The sequence below is a fragment of the Mizuhopecten yessoensis genome, unplaced genomic scaffold (genome assembly GCF_002113885.1).
Source record: "Mizuhopecten yessoensis strain PY_sf001 unplaced genomic scaffold, ASM211388v2 scaffold7111, whole genome shotgun sequence".
Classification (NCBI taxonomy): domain Eukaryota; kingdom Metazoa; phylum Mollusca; class Bivalvia; order Pectinida; family Pectinidae; genus Mizuhopecten; species Mizuhopecten yessoensis.
The window spans coordinates 118142-129662 of NW_018406886.1; the positions used below are offsets into that span (position 1 = coordinate 118142).

Below are 11521 nucleotides of genomic sequence, written 5' to 3' on the forward strand. Positions count from 1 at the left end.
ATAGTATACAGAATCACATTGTTTTTCTACTTCGGAACAAAATGCAGAATACTCAGAAGTGTGCTTGATTTCAGGTTAAGGAAGGTTTATACGATCAACATAAGACTTTCTTGTTATTTAAAGATAGCAAAACGTCGAAAGAGACGTTTTGAAAGAGAAATTGCAGGAATGGACAAGGTTTTATGTTGCAATTACTGATATGTTCTACAAGAAATCTAGCCTCATATGGAACGAAAATTAAGTTTGTAAGAAGAGGGATACAGATTGTTCCGATAAGGATGCCAATTGTCTAAACGAAAATATGAAAGATACTCAAATTTTTCGTAATGTACTTACTTTGTCGTGCTTTTTCAAAATATGTTCTAAAACACTTGACAGCGATATATCTATAAAACCATTCACCCTCTTGGAAAACAAATCACTCATAATGCCTATGTAAAAAGTAAAAAAGCCAGATACCTTTATTAGAAGAAACATTTTTGAAGAGAGAATTTTCCGAATGGACCAAAAGATCTTGCAGTTCTTCAAAATCCACACATCCACTTATGAGATTGAGTATACAATACCACATCGCATTTGAAGCCATGATTTAATGGTTCTAAGAATGAGAGTAATTAGCAATCGTATAATCAGCGATAAAATCAACGTTGTTTATAAGGATTCTTGTGATATTTTAGAATCCAGTACAAAACGAGACAGGTCTAAGTCATTATCATTAATCGGTATTCGGGGAGATTGTTATACCGAAAGGTGATTAGCTAATAGTTTGTCTTTCTAAATATAGGATAATATATATGTAGGGTTTCCTGTGTTATCAAGCAAGCCGAATTCCTTTGGAAAGCCGGAAATGTAAAAGTGTTTGCAGACAAGGATTAAGAGATTAGATCTTTCATCTACTGAAACAATTTCATGTATACATCTATGCAGATCCTTGATTGTGGTTTTGACATCGACGTTTAGAGACATACATTTGTAATTTGTTTTAATTTTAATTTTATTTTTGATTACAAACTTGCTAATTCTTTTTTGAATGAGGGATCTGATATATTATATTTAATGATGATCCACTATGAAAGTGAATCCAGTTCAGCATTTCCTCGTTTTGTGCATTTTATGGCAATGTCTTCTCCAGAATCCATCTCAGTATTTGACATTCACATTCCATTTGATACTTGTAGCTCTCGATATGGACTATAGTTATAAGGGGATGCAGACACCCGTCATTTGAGGTTTACACAAGAAGCAATCATCCAGCTCTCTGCTTTGTTAAGTAAGCGTCTACTTGGGATAAACTGATATATGCCACTGCTCCATCGCCACCAAGTTTGCAATGCGTATTCAATGCTGTACGAGCTCAACACAAATTTTGGTACTCAATAGGAATGATAGGCACTTCCAGGATTGGAGAATTAGGTTGGCTAATTCATAGTAATGTATTTTGGCGTAAATATTTTGCCTGATTAGAATTGTTATTGAACCAACATCCTGACAACATGATTAGTGTAACAATATATTTCCTGCTACAGTCGTTTAACAGGCGTATACTAGTTCTTATTGGTTAGTTATTGACCAACTTCCGGTAACATAGGCCGTGAATGATGAGGTGATCATACCACGCTCTAATATCATACCCCAGCATTGATCACTTTTATCACACCTACGCCCCTTACGATCATGTGACTACATTCCCGTTAAACAAGCCCCGAATGATCATGTGACTAATTTCCCGCCATACATGTCCTAAATGATCATGTGACCATATTCAAGTGTATTTCACGGTCGTGTTTTGTGTCTTTATTAGGTTTGGCGGTGACAGTTTGGTGGCAGCGTTGGAATGGCGGAGACGACAGCATGCAACTAGCTAGTGTTGTGTTTACCTGGACCCCGATCGATTGCGAGGTCTCCCAGCACATGTAAACACACCGTCACCGCCATGACGTAAGCACCTCGCTCTGGGCCCGGAATAATTTTCATCAATGACAAACTCTTCCCATTGAACGCTGCCGACATGTGAACGGACCGTTCATCACAAGGCGGTGAGGACGTTCTGCTAAAACATGGCCACACACAGCACAGAGTGGAGTGTCACCAGGACGATAAGTGGCGCGCGTGCGATCAACTGACCATTGGATACGTCACATCACGTACATCAGCACGTACTCTCACACATGCCTTGACATTAATAAGGTAAAGTGAAACATACTCGATCCAGTGGCGACTGTTATTGTAGTATTAGTATTGATTCAGAGGCTGATGCTGGTGCAGAACAACCACGGCAGTCTGGCGCGGAGTACGTACGTATGCAGTGTAGAGAATGTACAGATTTAACACAAATTACGTCGAATTCTGCTAATGTGATTGACACACTGACTGACAACCGAACGATGTGATAGAGGCTCGTGTGTTGGCTTGAAGACGTTACGCTAGGTAAGTTATGATGACGTACTACACATCTGTGCTACACACGTACCGGAAACATGTCCAAGATTATAGGGTCAGAGTGTCTAGCGTTTTTTGCGTAACATCGTATTAATACGGTCAAGCTAGTTGAATATCATCGTATATCAATAAAATGTGGTACATTTCATATCGTGATGTATCTTTGTACTGCCTGTATGTGATATTGTGATATCTGTATAACATTATGTACAGAATATCGTGGATCTAGGCCTATATGACGTTCTATATTATATAGTATCGTGATATCAGTGTAGATTAGGTTATACATACTGGTAGCAGTGTGCTGTTTATAATAACGCGGTGTCTCTATTGTGTGATGTGATATTGTGGTATCTCTATAGCGATTTGTAAATAATATCGTGGAATATGTTAAGTGTCGTGTATATAACATCATGTTTAATTTAAAGGCGATGTATATAATATCGCATTATAATAACATTGTGATATATCTATAGTTTAGTATTTATAATATCGTGGTACAAGAAAAGTGCTGTATATAATATCGTGGTATATCTATCGTAAATTGTATATGATATCGTGGTATCTGAATCGTTTGGTGTATATAACATTGTGGCATATCTATAGTTTAGTGTTATAGTATATTAGTACAAGTAAAGTGATGTATATAATAGCGTGGTAAAGTGTATATAGTTACGTGGTATCTGTATAGTTTTGTGTTTATAATGCCGTAGTACAAGAAGAATGCTGTATATACCATCGTGGTATCTCTCTTGTAGAGTGTATATCATTTCGTGGTATCTGTATAGTTTTGTGTATATAATAGCATGGTGCCAGTAGTGTGGTGTATTTAAAACGTTGGTATCAGTAAAGTCTGTAGTACTAGGTACCATGGTAACAGTGTTCCGTAACGTGTTTTTGCCTTCCCAAATGTCTACGGCTTCACTCAGCTAAATATAGGCCCTATTTTTACATCACTTTTAAAGTTGGTGTTGTGTTCTCCGACTGTTTGGTAGCAGGCCAGCACGAAACACTGCCCACCTGTGATGTTTTACTGCTCACGTATGATAGAAGGGATCAGAGAGGATATCCTCTTCATTAACTCTGTATAACAAAGTTTCCAAATTATCGCTGGCTCCTCACGCCACGATTACACCTTGGGGTCGACCATATAAGATGTTTCGTGGTGATTACGTGCTAGAAATAGATGTCAAAACAATCAGGCTGTGTTAAAAGGAAAATTTTATTGATAATTTAGTCGAAAAAGTTTCTGATGCTGTCTTTAGGTACGACTTTACTCGTGTATTATACACTGAACCCGGGTCATCGTAGTGATCACTGTGATTATTCCGAGTGACAAGTTACCATGCGATCGCAAATGGAGATTTTAATACAATGTAATATTGATCACGTGGTAATCAGTGTATTGTATAGTCAGAGAGCCTGGTGATCACGTGGTCATTGGTGTATTGTATAGTCCGAGTGGGCTGATGCTTACGTGGTCTTCAGTGTATTGTATAGTCGGAGTGGCTATTGATCACGTGGCCATCAGTGTATTGTATTGCCAAAAGGGGCTGATGATCATGTCGTCATCAGTATATGGTATAGCTAGAGGGGCTGTTGGTCACGTAGTACTCAATGTATTGTATATTTAGAGGGACTTGTATCGTAAACGGAGCTGGTGATAACATGATAATCAGTGTATTGTTAAAACAGATATGCTTAATTGTGATCACGTGGTAATCAGTGTATTGTATATTAAGTTGGTTGTCACGTGGACATCAGTGTATTGTATAGTTACTGGGGCTTGAGGTCACGTGGTTATTAGTGTCATGTATAACCAGAGGGGTTGGTGATCACGTGATAATCGGTTGATTGTATATAGTTACTGGGGCTGGTGATCGCGTGGTAATCAGTTGATTGTAAAACCAGAGGGGCTGGTGATCACGTGGTTATTTGTGTATTATAAAGTGAGAGGGACTGGTGATCACGTGGTCATCAGTGTGTTATACAGTAAGAGGGACTGGTGATCACGTGGTCATCAGTGTGTTATACAGTAAGAGGGACTGGTGAACACGTGGTCATCAGTGTGTTAAACAGTGAGAGGGGCTGCATGGTGATCACGTGGTCATCAGTGTATTATAAAGTGAGAGGGGCTGGTGATCACGTGATCATCAGTGTGTTATAAAGCAAGAGGGACTGGTGATCACGTGGTCATCAGTGTGTTATAAAGCAAGTGGGGCTGGTGATCACGTGGTCATCAGTGTGTTATACAGTAAGAGGGACTGGTGATCACGTGGTCAATCGTGTGTTATACAGTAAGAGGGGCTGCATGGTGATTACGTGGTCATCAGTGTATTATAAAGTGAGAGGGGCTGCATGGTGATCACGTGGTCATCAGTGTGTTATAAAGTAAGAGGGACTGGTGATCACGTGATCATCAGTGTGTTATAAAGTGATATGGGCTGGTCATCACGTGGTCATCAGTGTGTTATAAAGTAAGAGGGTCTGGTGATCACGTGGTCATCAGTGTATTATAAAATAAGACGGGCTGGTGATCACGTGGTCATCAGTGTGTTATAAAGTGAGAAGAAGTATAATGATCACGTTATTATCCGTGTATTTTATAATCCAAGGATTGGTGATCACGTGGTGCAGAAGTTTGAAATTATGAGCATGTATAGAAAGCAGGAAGTAAACCTGTCTATTACATATGAATAATTCAGTAGCCCCTCTAAGTTCAGGCGATGATGATGCGGGTGTGTTCTCAGGCACCGCTCACTTTTCACAATGTTTAATTGCCTGGGAATTGATGGTGTGACGCTGCCAGCGCTGGAGGTGTTATAATCACACCGGTTGGAATTAGTTTTCGTTGAAAACATAAGTTATACCAACCAAAATAGAGGCAATAGTAAAGCCTGTGTCGGTAGGTTTACCTTGTACGCTGCATGAAGAGTCCGACGACTGAGGCGGCCTTTAGGTGTAGCCTGCGTACCGCATGTGATAATCTCTTTGGGCTTGGGCAATCATTACATACTCTTCACATACTTTGATGAAATTCATTATAATTCATTACAATGTACCTTGGACAAATGACACGTGATTGATCGAAGTATAGGTCATTGTAAGTGCTATTGCAAATATGGTCGACAAGAAGGTCAAGGTTACTGTATCTTAGATTAGAGTTTCCTTCTGAAGTGTTTCGATATGTTAACCTTTGGATATGCCGTGGACAAGTGCATATATATTGCCGTGATTGAACCAAAGGTGAAGGTCGCTGAAACTTAAAATATAATTTCGCAACATATATTAATCCAGTTTGATAGGGGTATGTTGCGAGTTGTACTTACATTTTCTAGTACGCTAAGTGCCGTGGACTTAATCTTCAATAAGATTCATCAGTTTTGAAATATGTTATATCAATCGGAAATATGTTATATCAAAGTTTTACTTTATACGCAAGCACTGTATGTTGCAACACGTATGGTGCGTATACTGTTTGTTTATAAAGTAAAAGTTTGATACGTCGTTGACTATATTTTATATAGATATTACGAGTTAGCTCTTAAAGATTGCATGACCTATCCGGGAAGGAATGACATCGCAAGGACATAGTGACCCCTTAGAGACACCGATGCCTGCTGGCAGGTCAGTTCCCGTTATTGAATCTATCAAAACAAGATGACGTCAGTCTGCTTTACATTATTTAGTTACTTTATTCCAATTAAGAAAATGATTTCTCTATACTAATTCTATTATACATATGAAGCGATGAGTCACATTGTTTCGCATTACAACACAGGCAATGACGTCGCTTAACGATATAAAGCCGGATCAATTACCGTAAATTCGTGACGTCATTGCTGCAAGGCGATGCTCACTCAATCACGGCACATGATCAACGCGGAACAAGTATTGGCCGTTTACGACCGCCGATCGATGATGTACGTGAGAGAGTGGGTCGTGCGGGGGATGTAGACGAGGTCGGGTAAACACTTCACCACGATATTTACCATCACACTCAAATTAATATGTCTGCTGTCTGTCGACTGCTAACTAGGACATGGAATTGGCGGGCTAGTAAAATGAATTAAGATTCTTAAATTTCCACAGACTGTCTCCATATAACTGGCTGAAGCGGACTTGCTTACGTCAACCCGAGTAATACAAACAGCAACATCAACTAAGTAAACTGTCGTTAACACAGATACCCTAGCTGTGTAAAGCCAGAAAATTTGATTCGAAACAACAACTACGGGAAACCAAGTAGATTGGTAAGGCCAAAACAGATTTACCAACTACAGGAAACCAGATAACTTAACAACTACGGGAAACAATTAGTAACGTTAGGCCTGGTACCACAACTACGGGGAAATATTGGTAACGTTAGGCCTGAAAGCACAACTACGGGGAAACATTAGTAAAGTAAGGCCTGGTACCACAACTACGGGTAACCATTAGTAACATTAGGCCTGGTACCACAACAACGGGGAACCATTAGTAACATTAGGCCTGGTAACACAACTACGGGAAACCATTAGTAACATTAGGCCTGGTAACACAACTACGAAGCACCATTAGTAACGTAAGGCCTGATACCACAACAACGGGGAACCATTAGTAACATTAGGCCTGGTAACACAACTACGGAGAACCTTTAGTTACGTAAGGCTTGATACCACAACTACGGAGAACCTTTAGTAACTTAAGCCTTGATACCACAACTACGGAGAACCATTAGCGACGTAAGGCTTGATACCACAACTTCGGGGAACCTTTAGTCACGTAAGGCTTGATACCACAATTACGGGTAACCATTAGTAACATTAGGCCTGGTAACACAACTACGGGAAACCATTAGTAACCTAAGGTCTGATACCACAACTACGGGTAACCATTAGTAACGTTAGATCTAGTACCACAACTACGGGACGCCAGGTAAATTATCAACTACATACATGTAACATATATACCAACCACGGGACAATGGAACTGGTGCCAAATTTACGGGAAACCAGATAACTTAGTAACAATGGGCCTGGTACCACAACTACGGGAAGCTAGGTAATTTAGTAACAATGGGCCTGGTACCACAACTACGGAAAGCTAGGTAATTTAGTAACAATGGGCCTTGTACCACAAAAACGGAAAGCCAGCTATGGTTTTCTTTTCAGAAATGATCTATCACAACCATAGTCATGTCGGAAAAATAGTTCCCAGTGCGTAGTTACAGTTTAAGAAGTGGTATGGGGATCCTTAAGGAGACTGAGTGTGTAAGTTACCAACGTCACAGTCTGCCAGGTCCAAAGCTTTATGGTAACCTGCACACTGATTTAATTAATATACTTTTTACCGTGTATACGGTGGTAAAGCGGCCATTTCACCAAGGATAGTACCCGATCCCTTTTTTTGGTCGATCGGCTGCATTTTTGCGAAAATAGTCGGGAACCTGCGAGCACTGTCGATCACTACCCTATACCGTCGGAGGATGATCTGGCGTGATCGCCTCAGTCCTCCGAGGGTCGGGTACCGAAAAATTGATCGGCTACTGTTTTTCAACATGTTTAAAAACAGTAGCCGATCAAAAACCGTTGGCCCGTGGTCGTCTTGGTCGTCCGATGGTCCCCCGAAGGTCCCCTAGTCTCGCCCGCCCTCTGGAGCGTTTGTACAGCCTCTGCCGCTTTCGGCTTCCTGCGGCTCCCTGCGTCAACATATGCCTACATTCGGCCACTCTCGCGCGAAAAGCGGCCGAAAGCGTCCTCTCTCGAGCCGGGATCGCCCATTTTCGGCCTCTATCTGCCTTTCTAGGCCGAACAACGCGCGAAGATCGCTCACTTGCGCGCGAGAAGCGGGTCTCAACCGGGCCTTTGCCGTGTACCTGCGGGTACTTCCGTGTACTTTCGCGAGGAATGTCCGTGATTCGTCCCCCGCCATGATCCATTGATCTCAATCGGGTCAAAAAAGGGGACGATTGGAGGCGATTCAGGACGACAATCGGGCCGATCAAAAAAAAAAAGGATTCATCGGGGACAATCTGATCTAGATCGGGCCGATTGGAAAAAAACAATCCTTGGTGAAATTCCCCCATAAGGCAACAACATCGGGCACATGCCAGATTTCTCGTTGAAAGTTAAAATGTTACAAGAACCATACACACCATGTTTTCCCAGTTCATTTATTTTTATTCAACTCTGAGGTATCGATGTTCAGAATGGGCAGTCGTGACGAAGTTTCAGAAGTTCAGACTGGACATTCGTAAGGAATTATAGACGTTCGGGGGAGGCAGTGGTTGGGAGTTGTCGGACGTTGAAGCAGGCAGTCGTTTGGAAATGACGTTTTGATCAATGATGTATTTGTCACTTTTTTCTACTGCCATTCAAATAAGATTTTTATATATAAATTGTTTAAATAATATATGACGTCACTGTGCCGTGACCCTTAAATACCTACGTCACTAAATGCACGAAGGCAGTTATATCTAGTGTTCAAAATCAATAACGTCCCCAACATAAACTTGCCACCACGACGGAGGAGACAGGCTACGCGGAATATCCTATGATAGATAGAGACGTATTGGGCCTGTGACTGAATGGTAGAGGCTGGACCAGTGACTGTGTGGTATCAGGAGAGACGCCTGTTGTATATGGTCGCCTATGGTAGGGACTGGGCCTGTGACTGAATGGTAGAGGCTGGACCAGTGACTGTGTGGTATCAGGAGAGACGCCTGTTGTTTATGGTCGCCTATGGTAGGGACTGGGCCCGGGACTGTATGGTATCAGGAGAGACGCCTGTAGTATATGTTTGTCTATGGTAGGGACTGGGCCTGCGACTGTATGGTATCGGGAGAGACGCCAGTTGTATATGTTTGTCTATGGTAGGGACTGGGCCTGTGACTGTATGGTATCAGGAGAGACGCCTGTAGTATATGGTTGTCCATGGTAGGGACTGGGCCTGTGACTGTATGGTATCAGGAGAAACATTGTTGTATATGGTTGCCTATGATAGGCACTGGGCCTGTGACAATATGTCAACATCACAAGGAAGCCTCTGTTCATATTGTCTATTGTTGTCTATGGTAAAGTCGACTTACCCGATGTCTCATGGTTTCACAAGAGATATCTCTGTTGTATATGGTGGTCCTTGTTAGGGACTGGCTATTGCCCGTTATGGTTCATATGAGGCATTTTCTACTGTGATGTTTTTGTCAAAAGTGGTAACTGGATCACGTGTGTATTGCATCACCATGGTACATGTAGAAACTAGCCTTGGATCACAAAAATGGTATGTGGTTGTCTACGTGTGTACAAACCAGGAAATCAGAATATATCCCATGAAGTAAATACATGTATGGGGGTGGTAGGGACTTAATGTTTAAAGAGCAGGATAGAGTTACGTCAGATGATGTTATGTTCGAGCATGAAATACCGCCAATAGAATTTGCACCTCAGTTGTATTTCCTATTAATATGTGAAATATGTATGGGGTTTAATGATCGACTAACACGCGTTTCGGGTTCATGTATTAAATGTGCTGGGAATTTTCAACGAAACCACCAATATTTATGGTCATACAAAGCAGTCTATTTCGCGTGAAAACATACTCTTATTTCTAAGCACACACCTGTAAATAATTCATAATAGTTAATTATTGATTAATTCAAATAGAGATATCGATAAAAGTTGACAAATCTGTCCTCGATGGAACGAACTTTTGTTTGAATTAGCCATTTTGGTTTACCTTTTATGAAATACAAATATAGCATGACACTTCAGCATATTGACCACGAACGAATCTGAACAAAAGAACAAAAGATTCGATCGAAAACAAACAAAACAAAAAGGCTATTCAAATGGAAATTCATCTACGACGTCTAAACAAAGGCCAGGTAACATCTACAAGTATCTGTAAAATAATTGTGGTCGGAGTTTTGCCCAACACAAACGTCCTTGAATCATCGTTGACCGCCATTTCATCATCGATTACCTTTACGGGGATAAACTGTTCGCTCTTGAATGTGGAAAAGGACCATTTGTTATGTAAACAAGAGCGAAGCATCTCCCTCTTATGTAGCTCCAACTGGTCGATTATCTGACTGACCTTCGACGCGTTGTGTTGACCAATCGGTGGCCCTAAGTAGAATTAGAAGTCCAACAGGTAGATGGAGTATGTCCATTGGTTTCAACGACGGGTTCTGGATTTCGAATTAAAAGGGACACTGATGAAGTGAGATTAATTTTTCCTGGATATATGTAAATTTACAGAGAAACGTAGCAAAAAATATCGTTAAAATAGGTGACATTGCTTCATCAATAATTCAATCGCATCTTCTAAAAGGAGTAACTTCTCAAATTTGGCCTATGAATCGCCCGAAATTATGTTTTATTTTATTTATGTACAAATCTAAGAATAAATTTGAAAAAAAATCATAATGAATGAATGATATGTAATTCTTAATATAAATATTATTTTTTTGTGATATACTTCAGTCAATATACCAAATTTCATTTTCTTTGGAAGTCGATTCGTCCAAACGTCGGGGTCGGTTCAGTCTTACCTTTGTACCACATTACTAGTAGAACGACGCTTCTCTATTTTTTGCCAGAGGATCATCTTGCATTGACCTCTCCCTGTCTCGTTATCGACCAGCACGGGTTAATGACCCCACTCGGACATCGAGTGTGTCAGCCACAGATGTGACGTTCTTTCCTCCCCCTCATTCATGTCCAATGCGATCATGTTTGGATGTTGATCTGGCGTACAGTCTCAATCTTATCCCCATTCATCTTGTCCATATCCGCCCATTCATAAGTTGTAGGAAGCGGTCAGCAGCCCTCTCCATCAACTGGATATTCTCAGCTAGTGTACTATGTACCATACACATCCGATATAAATAGACTACCATGGAAATAAAAAGATTTGAACGACACACGTTTTGCTGTCGGTCAGTCCCTAGTAGCTGTTAGTACTCACCGGCCGGTGTTTCTCAATCCTAAGTGGTCGACAGTCTTTGGCAGTTGTCAGTCCCTAGTAGCTGTTCGTTCTCACCGGCCGGTGTTTCTCAATCCTAAGTGGTCGACAGTCTTTGGCAGTTGCCAGTCCCTAG

The 11521-nt window shown here is 41.0% G+C and overlaps 1 protein-coding gene across 2 annotated transcripts in view; it reads left to right on the forward strand.

Moving 5' to 3' along the window:
• Positions 1-11521, forward strand: part of LOC110453123 — a 50724-nt gene that overhangs the window by 22418 nt on the left and 16785 nt on the right. Inside the window, exon 2 of one of the 2 annotated variants that reach the window (XM_021501956.1) lies at positions 1802-2427. The gene's annotated coding sequence lies outside the window, so the exon portion shown is untranslated. The remainder of the gene's footprint in view (positions 1-1801; positions 2428-11521) is intronic. The other variant, XM_021501957.1, reaches the window with a different exon arrangement.